The 18,743-nt window shown below is 40.7% G+C and overlaps 1 pseudogene; it reads right to left on the bottom strand.

The window, feature by feature from the left end:
- Positions 1-5,086: 5,086 nt before the first annotated feature.
- LOC110586524 lies at positions 5,087-16,639 on the bottom strand (annotated as a pseudogene).
- Between the last annotated feature and the right edge of the window lie 2,104 nt (positions 16,640-18,743).

Here is an 18,743-nt window from a genome sequence, read left to right as displayed (position 1 = left end):
AGTGTGTGGCTAAGCTGTCTTGTGTGTGTGTGTGTGTGTGTGTGTGTGTGTGTGGCTAAGGTGTCTTATAAGAATTTGCCATTGGCAATGAGGAAAGCAGAGAGGATCTAGGTTGTTGGATGGGTCTTCCACATAGAGGTTATGTGATGATCTTATTATAGATGAACTTGAACATCATAATGACCCCTACTTTCTGGGAGAGATTGTGAAAGAGCGCTGGTAATTTCATAGACCAGTAGGACTCAAAGAGGTTCAAAGAAGCCATCTGTAGGCACCTGGGTGGCTCAGTTGGTTAAGCGTCTGCCTTTGGCTCAGGTCATGATCCCAGGGTCATGGAATCGAGCCCCGCATTGGGGTTTCTGCTCAGCGGGTACTTGTGCTCTCTCTCTCTCCATCAAATGATAGATAAAATCTTAAAAAAAAAAAATAAAGAAGCCATCATTCCTCACTTTGGGTAAGATCAGACTTAACTATACCAACAGAATTGAATACAATACCTATTATAGTAAAAATCCAAACCTCTTCTAAAATTGCCATTTAGTGGTTAGGCCTATTCATCCTATGATTTAGAAATGTCTGGCTCTCATTTTGCTCCATTTTCTCTTTTGCTCCATTGTAACTATTTCTCAAATATAGGACCTAAAGTTCTAAGATAAAGATGTTCTTTAATGGAACATTATCACTCAGTAATTTTATTTATCCAAACACCATTCACAAACTTATATTGAACTGACAAAGTTTAGGAAAATATTATTTGGGGGAAGCACCCCTTTGGAAAGTAGTTTCTTCATTATTGCAGTATTCAATTTTAATCATTTGTAAGGTCCTCATAAATACAGATTTTCTTCATGTTGTAAATAATAAATATATTTCTAACATGTTGACACATGGTTTTCATTTCTCATAGTGTATAAGAGCACAGATTCTAGAGCCAGACTGATTAAATTTGAATCCTGGCTCTACCACCCGGATCTCCTGTTGACTGAGCCCTATCCTTCAGCTTCTTCATCTGTAAAAAAGAGAATAATACTTCCAAAATCATAAGGTCCTTGTGGGAATTCAGTGAGATAGTGCCTGATATATAGTAGTTACAATTTAAATGTTACTATTATTTTATGGGAAGTCTCCATCTACCTTGTATTAAAGGTTCCAAAATAAATCTTATCTATTCTTAAATGTTTAAATGTTATCTTTAGGGGTGCCTGGGTGGCTCAGTTGGTTGAGTGTTGACTCTTGGATTTGGCTGAGGTCGTGATCTCGGGGTTGTGAGATCAAGCCCCGTGTTGAGCTCTGAGCTCAGCGCTGAGTCTGCTTGTCCCTCTCTGTCCCCCTCTGCCCCTCTCTTCATGCACTCTCTCTCTCAAATGAATAAATAAATAAAATCTTTAAAAAAATGTTATCTTTAAGTCATTTGTCACTAAACTTAGGCGGTGATTGCCCACTTCACCAGAAGTTTATCCAATCACTGGCTTGCCCAAGATGGTGGGAGACTGTCTTTACAAAATAATGACTGGTTCTCAAAGCCAGTTTAATTTTTTTGTTCCAACTCTATAAAACGTTATTCACGATTTTGGGGCTAAATCCGGCTTAAGGTTGTACAATAGATACCTAATTAAAAGCATGTGACCCTGTCGAACAAAAGGAAGGGGAAATATTCACATTCAATGATTTAGTCACTAAATAGTCACCGGTCATTGTCTTACCCTGAAGTAGCCTTGTATTTTCAGATAATGAGGTTTTCCACTTTACATAGACTTCAACATGTCACAACACAATCCCTGTTAAAATTTCTTTCTTCTCTCACCTTCTACAATTTGAAGATTATCACTGATTTTTTTCAAAGGTTTCCAGTAACTCACTTGAATCACTTTTTATAATTTGAAAACGAGTTTTTCTCCTTTTCCCTTTAGCCAACCAAGGAGGAAATAAATTCTCTCCTACTGACTCCTCAATTCAGCTGCAGCACAGCCATCATTGTATTTTCCTCATATACAAAGGCTCCAATTAGTGTGCAAAAGAAAATTTTAACAGACCCCTTCATCATCTACTCTTTCAGGCTGAACAGCCTGGTTTTGGCATTCTGCCACAGAGTCCTAATATTGTTTGTGATGCCAAATTGGAATACAAAGGAAAAAACAGTACAAAGTTGCTGTTCACCTCAGTCAACAGGCCACAACTAAGGCATTAGTTTACCCATAGAAATTCCATGCCTCAGAAATGCCTATTATTTAATTTATGAAGAGGAGGCAGAATTTTAAAATAATACTGAATTAGCAATATGTTCAACATGGAAACAAATAGAGATAGATTAAGGAAAACTTAGCTCCCAATGGTAGGCTATGGGAAATTTAAATTCTTTTACCATGCCTATGGCTCAGCTTCATCTCTCCCTACTTCCAATATATAATTCTCTATTATTTTACCCACCACAGAAAGATTCCTAGTGCCAAGACCCCATAATTAGACTCGTTTAACTTTTAAAAACTTGAATAATAATAATTTCACCACCAGGGGGCAAAGAACAGTTTTACAGGCAAAGGTTATTTTTAACATTCTAAAGAAATTACCTGCATGAACATAGTTTTTGTTACTGTTGTTAGGATTTCAGTAGCTTCAAATTAAGAGATACAGATTCTAACCGAAATTTATAAATTTGAGAAGAATCGTGTTTATAAAAGAGGAAATGGTACAAGTTGCCAATAACCAGGTACCCATTCGTATACTATCAGTTTTTGTGGCAGAAATTTCTGCTTCCCCTTTCCCTCTCCTTTCATATACTTGCACATGAGGAAGAGAAATAGAAATTGAACTTTTGAAATACTGATCTAACCTTGTCTATGCTGGCCTTTAAATTGTGTTTAGCGCATGCTATTTTTTTTAAAATTTATATTTGAGAGAGAGAGAGAGAGAGACTGTGTGAGCACAAGCGGGGGGAGGGTGTGCAGAGGGAGAGGGGAAAGCAGGCTCCCCTCTGAGCAGGGAGCCTGAGGTGGGGCTCCATCCCAGGACCCTGGGATCAACCCAAGCCCAAGGCAGACTTTTAACCAACTGAGCCACCCAGGCACCCCAGCACATGCTATCTTTTAACCAATGGTTTCCTAAGCATGTCTTTTGGCTCTGCTTTTTTGTTAACTTAGTGTGATTAATTGTACTCAGGTTTTTACCTCCATCTAAAATCGGGTTTATTGACTTTTATTTTAATACTTTGCCATTTGTTAATTTTATAACTGTGAAGTGATATTAATAATTGATAAGCACATCAATTGAAATGATCTCTTTTGAGAACTTGGTATCACTGCACTTACTTGGTGAATACCAAAGCTGTGGCTAACTAACAGACAATAACAAAATCACCAATACAGTAAATTATTGGTAAGAGGTAGAAAATGTGGCCCAATATGCATAAATCCTGTGTTCTGAAGTTTCAGGATATTTGATTATTTCTGACTTGCAACTTGGTAAAAATTGGGGTATTGGAAGCAAAACTGAGAGTTTTGAAATCAAGGTATCTGTGGTATGGGAAAAAACCACATTTTATTTCTCTTGGCTTGTTTTCTCTGCCCTCTTCCTGCTCCTAAGTACCTGCTGAGACCACATTTCCCTGAATCAATTATAATGATGCCACTATTTCAAATTAGGCCTGGAGTAGAATGAAGACACCGCAGTGGTCTGGCAAGATCTGCTACTTTCCCTTCCCTCAGTTGCTCACCCTATGCCTGGTCCTTATCTGCACTGTCAGCCCTTACCACCAGGGCTGTCTCCAGGGGGTGCAGAATTGGACCAGACACCACCGTGGGTTCACCTAAAGAACATTTTTGTCCAGATGAAACCATATTGAAATAAATACTGAAAGCAAACTGAAGGAGAAAGAGAAGTTGCAAAAAGTCCGCATTAAGGGTCTATTTAGAGACACACTAAAGAATATTCTGTGACCCAGCCCTTTTATATTAGTGACCAAGGGACATTTGGAGATAAAGTGTTCTTTTTACTGTTGTCGATTTGCTTTTTTATTTTTAACTTGTTTTACTGTGAATTGACAAAATCAGCTCCTCTTTCTCACTGAGTGTCCTCCATCTGTGCCCAGCAACTAACTGCTCAAAGGCTAAGGTTTTCACTCTGATACATTACAACCTGTGTTAGACACCGTGGTGCATCTCTTCAAACCCTCTCCAACTCACACTAACCTCAGCCAAGTGACCAGTCTCACACTGGCTTCAACCAGCCTCCCATGGTTGTATTCTGACAGCACCTGGCCTTGGGCCAAATTTTCTGATCTTTTTTTGTAATGGCAAGTGTTTGTCCATAGTATGCTATCTAGCACTTCCTAAAAATATTTTAAAACACATACAGAATCTCTTAAAGGTAAAAGCAATACTTTAACAATGACCAAGAAAGGAGCTCAGACTACAAAAGAAGCATGGAAATGGGGGTTTGGAAATTTTCCCATCATTATACAAATATTATTTTTTTCTTTTGCCAAAAATTATTTGTATTGCTAATTCAAATTAACTTATCTAAATTCTTAACAACTCATTTTAAATCTTCCAAATGAAAATTTTCAGTGGACTTAAAATCCATTTGTTAAAAATATAAAAACCCTTCGCTTTTTGATTTGTTTGTAAGAACAATTATTTTGACATCAGCAAGGATAGAAAATTGCTAATCTAAATTTTAGCAAAAACCTTTGCATAATTGCTGAATGGAATTGCAAAACAAGTTATGACTTAGTAGCAGAACCAACTATATACTTCATTTTGGGGACCTATGTCTCTTTGTAAGGAATATGCTCACTTATGATATCCATTAAAATTAAGCATCTACATAAATTGAAATTAGAATCAGACCTTCTGATTCTGATTTATTGCAAAATGTTAAACCAGCTTTCAACACATTGTTGTACATTGTATTTCTCTCAATAAGTAGATAGTAATAATATTCTTCAGTTGGGGGGAAATCTTGGTACAATACATACTTCATGCTACAATAATTTGAAGGTTGATTATTAAAATGTTTTATCCATTGCTTAATTTTCTTTCATGATATTTATTTATTCTTTTTTTTTAATGAGCTTTCCATTTTATTAGCAACGCATTCTAAGAACAGTCGAGAAGCCGTGCTTGTGGATGCGATGGGTCACATTACCGGTTCCACAAAGATCTTCCAGAGCTCCAGCGGCTGGATGCGCTCATAGACAAGGAGCTGTGGGAAGGAGGCCTCCACCGGCTCCACCGCGAAGCGCAGCCGGCGGGCCGCAAGCCTCTCCAGCCGCTGCAGCCAGGAGCGAAGTGGTCGTAGGCTTCACACGTGACGTCCCGGTGTCTGAGCGTGAAGTTCAGCCTCTTCTCTACAGACAGAATGGCCGTCCAGGCGTTTTTCAGTTTGTGAACGAGGCGGGACAGCGTTTTAAACAGAGCGTCGGTTAGGTCATCGTCATAAACCACTTCGGCCGCGAGCAGGATGGTGGTGTTGGCTGTACAGGTCAGAGACGTCCTCCTGCGACCAGCTGAAGGGGACCTCCGGGTCTGCGCACAGGTCGTCTTTGAGCCAGTCCAGTTCTTTGACCTTAACTACACCACCTCCAGCAGCAGTCAGGTGGCCGTTGAGGACATTGTTTCGCTGGCACATGGCCAAGACATCTGTGCAGTAAACGGTACGCGCCACGGTGGCTGCCATGATGCTGGCCAGCCCCGTGCCCGCCCCGAGCTCCAGCACGGTGCGCCCCTGGAAGAGGTCCCGTCGGAACGGGATGTAGTCAGCCAGGAGCAGGACACCCCGCCACACCTGCTTGCCAACATCCTCCAGGCGGGTGGCCATGGTGTGTTCTATTCTGATGATATCCTGGGGGCTGCTCTCTCGTGCTTCGTTGGCCAGGGGGTCGTCTTCCTCCTGCGTTATAATTGTGGGCTGTACCTTGTCTCTCGGGGGCCCCGCTGGCCCGGGGTCTGAAGCCGCCCGTGGTCTCCTCTCGACGTCCAAACCTCTGTCCTCGCGTCCAGCCGAGTTTCCACCCCCTCCTGGCTGGTGGCGTCACTCCTGCAGCCACTCCCCAGAGGGGGTCTGGCACTGCCCGGCCCAGAGGGAGGCATTTCCTCTGCAGGACCCATGGCATGATGGCCACCCTCAACTCCTGCGTCTGTCTGAGAGTCTCGGTTCCACAGAAGCTTGAACTGGGACAGGAAAACGGGCTGCCCCATGCCATTCAGCCACACCATGAGGTGCCTGTGGTTCGGGTGTAGAGGTGAACATCTGAGAGCACGGTGTCACTTTTGAAGGTGACCTCATCCATAGCTGGGGTGGGGGCCAGCCACCATGGCCAGGTTCCTCGTGAATCATGGGACAGCAGCACCTGCCACGGGCTGCAGGATGGAGTCCAGCCGAGTCCTATTTATTCATTTTTTATTGAAAAGTCTCATGGCAGGAGGGGAAGAATGAAGGGGGGGAAATCGGAGGGGGAGACGAACCATGAGAGACGATGGACTCTGAAAAACAAACTGAGGGTTCTAGAGGGGAGGGGGGTGGGAGGATGGGTTAGCCTGCTGATGGGTATTAAAGAGGGCACGTTCTGCATGGAGCACTGGGTGTTATACGCAAACAATGAATCATGGAACACTACATCAAAAACTAATGATGTAATGTATGGTGATTAACATAACATAATAATAATAAAAAAAGAAGTCTATAAAAAAAAAAGAAGTCTCATGACTTCCCATGATGCTTAGAACACATTTCTGGTTTTTAAAGTCCTTCATAGTCTGGCCTGTGTGCAGCCTCACCTCATACCATCATCCTCCCTCTCACCACACGGGTCTTCCTTCAGAGCACACCAAGCTCATCCCATCATAGGGCCTTCGCACTCCCCTTGCTCTTCTTCCAGATCTTCACATGGCTGGTTTCTTCCCTCCATTCAGTTCTGCACTGAAATTTGACCACCTTTGATAGGCTTATTTCAATCTCCTAACCTAAAAAGGCATCCAGTTGACCTAAAAGGTGACCCAGTTGCTCTCTTTCAAATCACCACCCTATTTAATTTTCTGCCTAGCACTTACCACTCTTAGTTGTTTCCTTGTTTATTCATTATTTGTTTATTATATGACTCTACTCACTAAAATGCAGGCTCCATGAGAGCAGAACTTTGTCTCTCTTGTTCATTTCTCCAAAAAGTGCATAGCCCATATTAGGCTTTCAATAAATATTGTTGAATTTTAAAAGAAAAACACCTTTCCTTTTCTAATGATATTATGGATCAGATTCATAAGACAAAACAATTAAGTAAACTGGAAAATTGTCCACGTTCGAACCATAGAAGAGTATCCAGCTCTCAGGGTAAGCTGCCACTTCTATTACATGCTTCGTGTTTCATCATGTAGAACCAAGTGGTTCATGGTGGAGGATGTGATGAATTGACCTACATGCTGTATCAATACAAATCATTGGTTGCATTATTTGCTTGTGTAACAAGTCTGAGGTAAGTGACTCCTCAGGCATACCATTTGTAGTTACACTTACTCATTTTGATTACTATATAGTAAACTATCTGTGACGTTTATTTTTTTTTTTAAGATTCATTTATTGATTTGAAAGAGAGAGAGCACAAGCAGGAAGGGCAGAGGGAGAAGGAGAGAGAATCAGACTCCACACTGACCACGAAGATCGATGCGGGGTTCTCTCTCAACCCTAAGATCATGACCTGAGCCGAAACGAAACCAAGAGTCAGATGCTTAACCTACTGAGCCACCCAGGTGCCCCTAAACTATACATGATTTTTAAAAACAAATCAGATTGTAATGTGGTGCCAAAATGATGACTGTCCAAAAGTTCTTTGGTTACATAAAAATCCTCATTTACCTCTTGAATAATTCAAATGCAGCTGAGAGGTACAGTTTTACTTATGTTCTCCTCAGTTGCAGTAGGACATGCCACAGATAATTCAAATTTTTTCAAGCTTTTTCCTGTAAGTTCTAAGCCACGTTTTCAACATACAGAGCAACAGTATTTCCAGGAAGACTGAGATATGCAAATACTACAGTAATTTTATACACTTACTATAAAAGACTTTGAAGCCCAACCAATGCTTTCATTTAGTATAGGACTGTATTTCACAGAAACATCACTGCTTTCATTTATATTCAAAGCAATGGGTGTTGATATTTTAGTTAATGTTACCCTTCATTAGTTTTTCATTACCTATCTTTTCCATGTAGGATCACAGTGATAGTTAAGGCTTGTTTCATAATGTCTCAAGCTGTACACCTTTGACACAAAAACACAGTTTTAAGCATGTGGGAATATTCTCATTTCCAGAGAGAATAATGCTTGTTCACAATTAAAAAAAAAATTAAAGTCTTCACAGTAGCGTTGCCAGATTTATCAAATAAAAATACAAGATACCTAATTAAATTTGAGTGTCACATAAACAACAAATATTGCATGGGACATACTTAAACTAAAAAATTACCTATTGTTTATCTGGCATTCAAATTTAATTGGGTATCTTCTCTGGCAACCCTGGCCGGTTATTTATTTTTCTACTCTTTATAGAGACATTGGTTGAAATACACTCAGATGATCTTCTAGGAAGTAGTGATGTCTTCATTACTTTCTTGTTGGCTATTTTAAAATGTCAGCTGTTTTAAAATCAAAGTGGGAAAAGAGCTGAAAAAAACACAAAATAAATGAAACATCAGTTCTCAAGATACTGGAAATGAGGCAATGAAGAATTTCATTATGTCAAACAATTAAAAGGCAAATATTGCCTAAGCATTTACTATATAGAAGGCATCGTATTATGACATGCCACAATCATGAGAGAAGGAAAAATAAGAAAAAGACCAGCTCTCGGCCCTTGGAGAATTTATAATTTGATAAGGAAGATAATATGGATACACATAAAAAGATGACAAACAGCATAAAGCAGTAGATGGTAAGTGCCAAAGGAGTAATATAGACAAGAGGAGTCGGGACATCAGTTCCATCTGGGTCTTTGGCCTCAAAGGGCGAGAGGAAGAGAAAGAGAAAGTTTCACTAAGTGCTTTATACTCACTGTCCTGTTTAAGCCTCCCACTATGGTCTGAATGTTTGTGTCCACGCCAAATTCACATGCTGGAACCATAATGCCCATGTCACAGTGTTAAAAGATGAGGCTGTTCCACTCTGGAAAACAGTATGGAGGTTCTTCAAAAAGTTGAAAATAGAGCTACCATACGATCCAGCAATTGCACTACTGGGTATTTACCCCAAAGATACAAATGTAGGGATCCGAACGTGCACCCCAATGTTTATAGCAGCAATGTCCACAATAGTCAAACTGTGGAAAGAGCCAAGATGTCCATCAACAGATGAATGGATAAAGAAGATGTGGTATATATACACAATGGAATATTATGCAGCCATCAAAAAGAATAAAATCTTGCCATTTGCAACGACGTGGATGGAACTGGAGGGTATTATGCTGAGCGAAATAAGTCAATCAGAGAAAGACATGTATATATGACCTCACTGATATGAGGAATTCTTAATCTCAGGAAACAAACTGAGGGTTGCTGGAGTGGTGGGGGGTGGGAGGGATGGGGTGGCTGGGTGATAGACATTGGGGAGGGTATGTGCTATGGTGAGTGCTGTGAAGTGTGCAAGACTGTTGAATCACAGATCTGTACCTCTGAAACAAATAATACATTATATGTTAAAAAAAAAAAGAAGAAGAAGAAGAAGATAGCAGGAGGGGAAGAATGAAGGGGGAGAAATCGGAGGGGGAGATGAACCATGAGAGACGATGGACTCTGAAAAACAAACTGAGGGTTCTAGAGGGGAGGGGGGTGGGAGGATGGGTTAGCCTGGTGATGGGTATTAAAGAGGGCACGTTCTGCATGGAGCACTGGGTGTTAATGTGCAAACAATGAATCATGGAACACTACATCAAAAACTAATGATGTAATAATGTATGGTGATTAACATAACATAATAAGGGGTGCCTGGGTGGCTCAGTTGGTTAAGCGACTGCCTTCAGCTCAGGTCATGATCCTAGAGTCCCAGGATCGAGTCCCGCATCAGGCTCCCTGCTCGGCGGGGAGTCTGCTTCTCCCTCTGACCCTCTGCCGCTCGTGTGTTCTCTCTCTCTCATTCTCTCTCTCAAATAAATAAATAAAAAATCTTTAAAAAAAAAAACATAACATAATAAAAAAATAGAGAAAAAAAAAGATGAGGCTGTTGGGAGGTGATTAAGTCATGATGGCAAAGTCCTCATGGATGGGTTAGTGCTCTTATAAAAATGATCGCTGGCCCCTTCCATCATGTGAAGAACCAGTGAGAAGGTGCCGACTATGGACCAGGAAGAGTGTCCTCACCAAAATGTGACCATGCCAGGACCTTGATCTTGGACTTCCCAGACTCCAGATCTGTGAGCCATAACTTTCTCTTGTTTGTAAGTCACCCATTCTGTGGTATTTTGTTATAGCAGCCCAAATGGGTTAAGGCACCTCCCACCACTTTATGGCATAGATATTATTATCATCACCAGTTCCCAGCTGAAAAAGTGAGACTGAAGGGGTCTACATATGCTTATGGTTACACAGCTAGTAAGCAGTATATCTGCTTCCATCTCAGGTGCTCTTGACCGTTTTAACTACCAGTACCACCTCTGAGAAGATGAGAGAGAAGCCTGGGACCTCTGCTGTTATATGGAACCCCTAGAGGTTTGAGTGGGATAGCGAGAATAAAAGAACTGTTTTAGATAACAAGTGCTTCATGCATTGCCCCAGACAGTGTGGATGCAAATACTTATTCAATCACATTGGATTACAGTGAGACTAATGAAAGTGTGAAATAGCAGAAACACTGTGAAATCAAAACAAACTGAAATGAGTTGGTGGCTATTTGCATGCAGAGAATGAGAGAGCAAGAGAGAAAAGGAAGAATCAAAGATAACTGCAAACCCAAGATTTCACTAACAAACAAACCAAAATCAGTTAAACTAATAAATGAATTCAGCTAAGTTGCAGGATATAAAATTATCACACAAAAATCAGTTGTGTTTCTCTACAGTAACAATGAACAACCTGAAGAAGAAATTTCGAAAACAATTTCTTTAAGATTTTATTTATTTATCTGAGAGAGAGTGAGAGAGAGAAAGAGAGAGAGAGAGAGATCACGAGCGGGGGGTGGGGGAGGGCAGGAGGAGAAGCGGACTCCCCACTGAGCAGGGAGCCCAAAGCAGGACTAGGTCCCAGAACCCTGGGATCATGACCTGAGCTGAAGGCAGATGTTTAACCGACTGAGCTACCCAGGTGCTCCAAAAACAATTTCATTTTCAACAGCATCAAAAAATAAAATATTTAGGAATAAGTTTAACTAAGCAGGTGAAAGATTTGTTCATTGAAACTACAAAACATTGCTAAAAGAAGTTAAATACGACATTAATAAATGGAAAGACAGCCTGGCTTCATGAATCGGAAAACTTAATATTGTGAAGATGTCAATACTACCGAGGTGGTCTACAGATTCAATGCAATCCCTATCAACATACCAAGGTTTTGTATTTTTTTTTGTTTTTTTTATTTACTTGAAAAAAATTTTTTAAAAAATCCATCCTAAAATTAATATGGAATCTCAAGGGACTCCAAATAGACAAAACAGTCCTAAAAAAGAACAAAGCTGGAGGTCTCATACTTCTTGATTTCAAAACTTACTACAAATCTACAGCAGTTAAAACAATGTGGTAGTGGCATAAAGACAAATATACAGGCCAACAGAATGGAATAGAGAGCCCAGAAATGAACTTTCACAAATATAGTCAAATAATTTTTTACTAGAGTGGTAAAAACCATTTAATGGAGAATGAACCGTCTTTTCAAAAAATAGTGCTGTGAAAACTGAATGTCCACAGGCAAAAGAATGAAGTTGGACCCTTACCTTACATCATATATGACAATAATTCAAAATGGATTAAAGATCTAAAGACCTGAAACCATAAAACTCCTAGAAGAAAATATAGGGAGAAATCTTTTTGACATTGAATTTGGCAATGATTTATTGAATGTGATACCAAAAGTACAGGCAAAGAAGGAAAAGTTAGATAAATTGGACTTCACCAAAATTTCAAAAACTTTTGTGCACCAAAGGATGCTATCAACAGAGTGAAAAGGCAACCCATATATTGGGAGAAAATATTGGCAAATTATATATCTGATAAGGGATTAATATCCAGAATATATAAAGGACTCCGATAGCTCAACACCACCACCAACAACAAAACAACTTCCCCCAAATCAGCAAAATATTTGAATGGACATTTCTTTTTTCTTTTTTATAAAGATTTTATTTATTTATTTGACAGAGAGAGACACAGCGAGAGAGGGAACATAAGCAGGGGGAGTGGGAGAGGGAGAAGCAGGCTCCCTGCAGAGCAGGGAGCCTGATGTGGGACTCGATCCCAGGACCCTGGGATCATGACCTGAGCCGAAGGCAGTCGCTTAACCAACTGAGCCACCCAGGCGCCCTGGACATTTCTCCAAAGAAAATATACACATACAAATGGCTAGAAAGCATATGAAAAGATGTTCAACATCACTAATAATTAAGGAAATCAAAAGGACAATGAGAACTCATTCATGACCCATTGGGATGGCTATTATCAAAGAAAACAAAACAGAAAATAACGTGTTTGTGAGGATGTGAAGGCACTGGAACCCTTGTGCATTGTTGGTGGGACTGTAAAATGGTGCAGCTGCTGTGGAAACCAGCATCATGCTTCTTCAAAAAATTGAAGATAGAATTACCATATGATCCAGCAATTCCACTGCTGGGTATATACCGAACCATAAGAACTGAAAGCAGGGATTCAAACAGATATTTGTGCACCAATGTTCATTGAAACATTGTTCAGACAATCACCAAAAGGTGGAAAAAACCCAAATGTTTATGGACAGATGAGTGGATAAACAAAATGTGCTATATACATACAGTGGAATATTATTCAGCCTTTAAAAGGAACAAAATTCTGATACATACCACAAATTTTATCCATTGGATTATATGGATCATGCCTATCTATTATGAAGACATTCTGCTAAGTGAAAAAGTCAGTCACAAAAGTACCAATAATATATGATTCTACTTAAATGAAGGACCTAGAATAGGCAAATTCATAGGCATAGAAAGTAGCACGGTAGTTGCCAAAGGCTGGGGAGACAGGGACATGGTGAATTATTGATTCATGGATATAGTTGGGGAAGATAAAAAAGTTCTGGAGATAGGTGGTGGTAATGGCAATGTGAATGTACTTAATGTCACTGTACTTAATGTACTTAATGTCACTGAACAGTGCATTTAAAAATGGTAAATTTCATGTTATGTATTTTTTACCACAATAAAAAAGTTTTAAGAAGATAATCTATACAACGATATAACTGGTCACAAATAAATTACAGCATGCAGTAACCTCTCTGTCAGATGTCCACTGATTGCTCAGCATGTCCTATGTGGCATATGTGACTTTTAATTGTCTAATATACCAACCGAGGGCATGAGTATAGAAATGTGTATCATATGTTAGTAAAATTTAATTTCTTCCTCATTTTTTAAAGAAAAAAATAAATGAAAATAGAGGCTCCACCATTGTCTTCATAGACTATGCCTTTTTAATGGGACTGCTTGTTTAAAGGGAGGGAAGGATCATATGGTAGATAAACTCAAAATGGATGAAAGACCTAAATGTGAGACAGGAATCCACCAAAATCCTAGAGGAGAGCACAGGCAGCAACATCTTCGACCTCAGCTACAGCAACTTCTTCCTAGACACATTTCCAAAGGCAAGGGAAACAAAAGCAAAAATGAACTATTGGGACTTCATCAAGATAAAAGCTTTTGCACAGCAAAGGAAACAGTAGACAACCTCAAAAGGCAACCAACAGAATGGGAGAAGATACTTGCAAATGTCTTATCAGATAAAGGGCTGGTATCCAAAGTCTATAAAGAACTGATCAGGGGCGCCTGGGTGGCTCAGTTGTTAAGTGTCTGCTTTCGGCTTGGGTCATGATCCCAGGGTTCTGGGATCGAGCCCCACATTGGGCTCCCTGCTCAGGGGGAAGCCTGCTTCTCCCTCTCCCACTCCCCCTGCTTGTGTTCCCTCTCTTGCTGTCTCTCTCTCTGTCAAATAAATAAATAAAATCTTAAAAAACAAAACAAAACAAAAAAGAAATGGGCCGAAGACTTGAACAGACATTTCTCCAAAGAAGACATACAAATGGCTAACAGACACATGAAAAAATGCTCAACATCACTTGGCATCAGGGAAATACAAATCAAAACCACAAGGAAATACCACCTCACACTGGTCAGAATGGCTAAAAGTAACAAGTCAGGAAACAACAAATGTGGGTGAGGATGCAGAGAAAGGGGGACCCTCTTACACTGTTGTTGGGAATGCAAGCTGGTACAGCCACTCTGGAAAACAGTATGGAGGTTCCTCAAGAAGTTAAAAATAGAGATACCCTATGACCCAGCAACTGGCCTACTAGGTATTTACCCAAAGGATACAGATGTTGTGATTTGAAGGGGCACCTGCACCCCAATGTTTATAGCAGCAATGTCCACAATAGCCAAACTATGGAAAGAGCCAAGATGTCCATCAACAGATGAATGAATAAAGAAGATGTGCTATATATACATATATACAGTGGAATATACATATACACTGTACACACATATATACAATGGAATATTACTCAGCCATCAAAAAGGATGCAATCTTACGATTTACAATGACGTGGATGGAACTAGAGGGTATTATGCCAAGCAAAATAAGTCAATTAGAGAAAGATAATTACCATATGGTTTCACTTATATGTGAAATTTAAGAAACAAAACAGAGGATCATAGGGAAAGGGAGGGAAAAATAAAATCAGACAAAATCACAGGGGGAGACAAACCATAAGAGACTCCTAACTGTATTAAAGAAACTGAGGGTTGCCGGAGGGGAGGTGGGGGGGGATGGGGTAACTGGGTGATGGGCATTAAGGACAGCACGTGAGGTAATGAAACCTGGGTGTTATATGCAATGGATGAATAAGTGAACTCTACATCTGAAACTAAGATACACTATATGTTAACTAATTGAAGTAATAAGTTAAAAAAAGAAAGAAAAATAAATAAATAATGCAACTGTCAAAAAAAAAATAAGGGAAGGAAAGAGAAGCTAAGAAAAACTGAGAAGCTACAGCGAGTGAAGTATGAGGGAACCTAAAAGGGTATGAGCCCAGGAAGCCAAGGAAAGAAGGAAAGCAGGAGTGGTTGGCTCTGTCCAATGCTGGGCAAGCCAGTAAGAAAAGAGCAGAAACTCGGTCCCACAGCTGGCAACATGAAGGTCTTCAGAGACCTTGACAAGAGCAGTCTTGATGGACTGTTGTGGATGGAAACTGGATGGAGTGAGTTGAAGAGAAATTATGAAATGAAGAAGTGGAAACTAATTATAATCACTGCTTTCAAAATGTTTTGCTTTGGAGAAGAGTAATGAGAGGGGAATTTGAAAGGTATTACGGGGTCAAATGAGATGTTTTGTTTTTGTTTCTTTCATGGGACAGATTACAGCCTGTTTGGATGCTGGCAGGAAAAGTCTCGAAGAGTTTGGGGAACTGTAGGAGCATAGTCCCTGAGAACAAGAAAGGGGATGGATCCAGAGCCCATGTGGAGGAGTTGGCCAGGGAGAGTGGTGGGGTGAGGTGTGTGCAGGTAAGGTAACGTTGGTAAAGGAAGGATGAGAAAGCTCTAGTCTGAGGAAATAAAGTGAGGGGTGATGCGGTGTGCACAGAGAATTTGATGGGAAAGAAGGTATAAAATAGCCATTTTGGAGTTGAGAAGAGAAATACGCCGGGAATGTAAAATAGGACTCTGGGCAGTACTGAGTACCCTTTTAAGACTTATGGTCATAGATTTACTGTTCAGTAAATCTGAGACTGTTCAGTAGCGCAGAGCATTTTTCTCTCGCACCACTCACCTGCTCAGGAACAGGCCCCGAGCAGACTGGGGCTCTGCCTGAGCACAACAAAGGGAGAGGGAGGATGAAGTTAATGTGCTTTGCAAGGTGTGTGTTGGTGACCGGTAGTGAGAGAATGTTAGGGTTCAGACCAGGTTTGGTCAATGCTGATGACAAGGTCATCATCGTGATAGTGGGTGTCTGAAATGGGTTGAGGAAATGACCATTGGAGATGAGAAGCAAGGAATGAGAGGTCAAGGTACTAATACAGGCATACCTCATTTTATTGCAAATCATCACTTTACAGCGCTTTGCAGAAATTGCATTTTTTTTCCAAATTGAAGGTTTGTGGCAACTTTGCATCAAGCAAGTCTATTGGCACCATTTTTCCAACAGCATTTGCTCACTTCTTGTCTCTATGGCACATTTTGATAATTCTCACACGATTTCCAACTTTCTCATTATTCTTATATCTGTTATGGTGATCTCTGATCATTAATTACAACTTGCTGAAAGCTAGTATTTTTCAAAAATAAATTACTTTTAAATTAAGGTATGAACATTTTTTTCAGACATAAAGCTATTGTACACTTAATAGACTACAGTATAGTGTATACATTAACTTTTATATGCTCTGGGAAACCAACAAATTCACTGGACTCACTTTACAGCCATATTCGCTTTATTGTGGTGGTCTGGGTATGCCTACATATGGCAATAAGGGTGTGTGACTTCTGCACAGAGTTTAGGAAACTCTAATCTCATTCTCTTCAGTCCCACCTTGGTCAGGAAGTGTGATTTTTCCCTTTGTGTCTCTATTTCCACACAAGATGACCTGGTGTGCCCCACCTTCGGATCAAGGGCACAATTCAACCCTGGGAACAGCAGGATGTCCCCAGTGGGTGGGAGCTTCCTTCCCACTTGAGGATAGCTCAGGAGTCCTGTCCACTCCACTTCCTGGTTCTCTCAACTAAGGGTCTTTCTTGCCCTTCCTGTTTCAAGAACTCTGCTCTCTCCAGGCTTCCCTCTTCTTGTGAGCCAGCCCTTTACCTGTTCTTTCTTTTTATTGGAGCCCCAACTTATTCAGCAAGCCCATGTCTGTATCCTTCTGTCCAATATTGCAGCTGAGCTTCTCCAAGTCTTTGTCTCTTCTTCACCATGTGCCAGGGGGAAAAAAAACAGCTTTCAGTTTTCTAGAGAGGGTACAAGACAGGAGAAATTCACAGAAGGCACATGGGAAATTAGAGATACACCCTGTCCCAGACTGATTATCCACCAGACTGTTGAAGTCATCAAAAAAATGAAGACAGGAGTAGAGGTGGAAGAGAAGACAGTGAGCCAGGTGTTAAAGTCATCAGGGACTGAAGTGGGATGATCAGAACAGCAAGATGTCAGTGACAGAGACCCTGGGATAGCAGGTGGAAAGTTTGATAAGGACTTTGAAAGAGGGTGGGAGAGAGAAGGCCTGGAAATGGCATTTGGGGAGCACGAAGGACTCTCTCCTCCTTCAGGTCCCAGGTACATGAGGTTTGAGGGAAAACCAGTCTCCACTCTAGTGGTGAAATGCTGTCCTCAGGGAGCAAGAGAGCTTTCCATTCTAGATGAAAGGTCTGTAAGGGTCAACATTCTATGTCTGTCACGTTCATCTTCAGATCTCCAACACCTTGCACAGTGCAATGAGTATACAGTGTGTTGAATATGTGTTGAATAAATGGAAGGGCAGTTAACTGAATCTGATGTTTATAATTAAATCATGTGCCACCACCCTACCCTCTTCTGAGATACATGGCAGTCTCCAGCTTCCTGCTCGGGGATATGCGACTGGCATGGAAAGCAAAGGATCCTCAGGGCATCTTGTGTTCCTGGCACCTAACAGAGCACTGAGAACAGTCCTTGATTGTGCCCTCTGCTTACCTCACCACTGGCAGCTACAGGAGAAGAGACTCACCCAAGTGTTCCCGGCCCTTCTGACCTATTTGGCTTTCCAATGTTAGAGTTTTGGGGAATCTTAGGGGTCATCAAATAATAAACCTTTATTCCCCCATTTAGTTTAAAACCAATGAGGAATAGATGCTCAAATCAGACTGAAATATAAACATCAGCTTTATTCTTAGTAAGTTTAAAGATTGTAATCTGAGCTATGGCCATTATCAGGATACCTTAAGAGGTCCCCATCTCCATCAGATTATGCCAGCTCTAGGAAGTTTGGAGAAAGGAGAGCAGGGAGCAAGTCTCCCAATATCAGGCTGCATCCAAAAAGGGAGCCCAGAAAAAGCTGGACTACACGCACTCTGTCCCTTTAAATATAAATTGATCCTCAGTTTGGGGGCTAAGTGAATGAGGAGACAGAAAAAACCTGAAAACTTCCTCCTATCTTTTTCTTTCCTGCTGAGTGGACATTTTCTCCCTTCTTGGAAATATGAAGAGGAGGATAGAAGGGCACCCCCGAACACATCCCAGCTTTTTATTCTCCTAATAGACTTGAGTATATGGTCAACCAGGGATGTGCTAGTCCCATGAAATAGCCGCCCCTTCCTCTCCCCCAATGCCAACTACTATTTCTTCATATATTTTCCTGAGAAGTTGAACATTTAAATTTTGTCCCCTAAAAGCTCTAAAATGTCAGAACAGTAACTTTATTTAATTAATTGTGCTTCTACTAATTGAGCTATCTTCCCACGCCTTTCTGTCTTCCCAAACTCTTCCACCATGACCTCTGGACCTCATGGTATATCACCAGCAAACTCCGTTATATTCCCATCATCTGGCTGGTCAAAAT

This window comes from Neomonachus schauinslandi, chromosome 5 (assembly GCF_002201575.2).
Source record: "Neomonachus schauinslandi chromosome 5, ASM220157v2, whole genome shotgun sequence".
Classification (NCBI taxonomy): Eukaryota; Metazoa; Chordata; class Mammalia; order Carnivora; family Phocidae; genus Neomonachus; species Neomonachus schauinslandi.
Note: the sequence above shows the minus strand (reverse complement) of the source record. Positions and strands in the feature narration are given on the sequence as shown.